Below are 1,939 nucleotides of genomic sequence, written 5' to 3' on the forward strand. Positions count from 1 at the left end.
CGTCGCAGACCGGCTCAGACCGGTCCCCTCAGCCCGGCTCCCCCCCTTTCGGGTCAGCCCATTAGGCCTCATTCAGTAGGGGGAATTAGAACATAGGGCAAGCGGAAAGCGGGAGGTAATAAAGGCAGTGGGGCGTACCATTTGTGCTCACCACCCTCCATTTCGAGCCAGGCACCCTGGGATGGACCATTACCCCACCCGAAGAAGGGAAGTATGGGAGACAGCTGCGCCCGGTTAGGGCAATTGGGAGAACCGGGGGAGGGTGAAAAGAGAGGTGTTTACTTTCTCAATGCGCAAGCGCGGAAACGAAGCCTCAAGTTCTTAAAGAGGTAGAAAGAGACTGACCTACTTTCAATTGAGATGCTCCTAATAGATTGGCTTGTTGCATTTGTCCAGCCCAGACTCGGTTCCGTGAAGACGCCGCTCTAAGGAGCTCAGCTCACCGCCTTGAGTCATTTTCTCCTACCCCCAGCTTAGCGCTAACCCCGTTTAAAAATCCAGTCGTTCGTTCATTCCTTCATTCAGCAGACACCTAGTGAGCTTGACCTGTGTTTGGCTCTGAGGCTGCTATGAGCTCACAGTGTTGTGGCGGACTCAAGCAAGTGCACACACTCCCTTAACACGGTGCGCCCACGTGTCGCGGGAGCTCAGAGGAGTTACTTACTCCTTTGGGGAGAGGTGGCTATGGCTTCACGAACTGGACCCTAAAGAATAAGTAGGAGTTGGTAGGGAGGAGGGGAGAGAGCACTGCATCTAGGGAAGTGGAACAGAATCCAAAGGTAGGGAGATGTGAAAAGGCCAGGCTTTTTTGGGAATGAGAAGCTCTTCAACATAAACACCATTTCCCTAGGTTGGCTCTGGTCATTGTGCTATATGTACTTAAAGCTCCCTGTACTTCTATCATAAGGCTCTTTACATTTATATTGATTGAGAGGTCTGTCTCAACTTGTGAGATATAAAAGTGAAATATTTTTCTTTCTTTCAAAGATTGTTTAACCCCTCTCGAGAGTCTATTAAAAAAAAAAAGCATCTCAGTCTCATTCTAATTATTAAAACTTAGTACTATCTAACACTTCAAAGGAGCCCCGGTGGCGCAGTGGTTAAGCGCTTGGCTGCTAACAGTTGGCGGTTCAAACCTAGCCACTCTCCGAGAAAGATGTGGCAGCCCGCTTCCTAATGATTTCTGTCAAGGAAACCCTATTGGGCAGTTCTACTAGGGCTTCCAACCGGTCTGGTTCCAACCCTGAGGGGTCTTGACCAAGAGACCATCTGCACCCCTTAAAATACTTGTACTCAGGAAGAGTATTGTCAGGGTGCTGTTGCCAGCAAGGTATTTTTTGAAGATAGACAAAGAAAATACACATAAGCATTTTATGATCACTATCTAAGGGTCCTCTGAAACTATCTGTAATCTCTGTAGCTATTATTAATTGGTAACCAATCAGTGTTTAGCAGCTATACCCTCTGAACCAATAAGGTACCTCTCCCCGCAAAGATTCTGCCTCCCGCCCTAATCAGAGATGCACCAATCAAGAAGAACCTGTGGCTGATGTCTGCTGTAGCAGTACGATTATCCCTGAGTCAGACCCCCTTCTTTGGATACCACTGTCTCATCTTAATGAGCTGTGCTATTCTCAGTTGGAACTGTAATCGTTGCTTGGAATAAACCTTTGTGATTTTATCTTAAACAGACTTGGTTTTTTATACCGCGGCGATAACCTCACGCCTCACTCTGTAGCAATTGCCAGCAAGTCAGCGTCCTCAATTTCATCTACTCTCCACAGCCTAGACTCTGGGGGAAGATCCACCTTCCATACCTGTGCCGCTCAAACTTAGGGGTGGTCCTTGTCCCACACATGACTGCCACACCCTTTCTCTCCACACCACAACTCCACCCTCCCTGGTCACCTATGACAGGGACCAATGTTTAGTAGGCCCA

This window comes from Elephas maximus, chromosome 16 (genome assembly GCF_024166365.1).
Source record: "Elephas maximus indicus isolate mEleMax1 chromosome 16, mEleMax1 primary haplotype, whole genome shotgun sequence".
NCBI lineage: Eukaryota > Metazoa > Chordata > Mammalia > Proboscidea > Elephantidae > Elephas > Elephas maximus.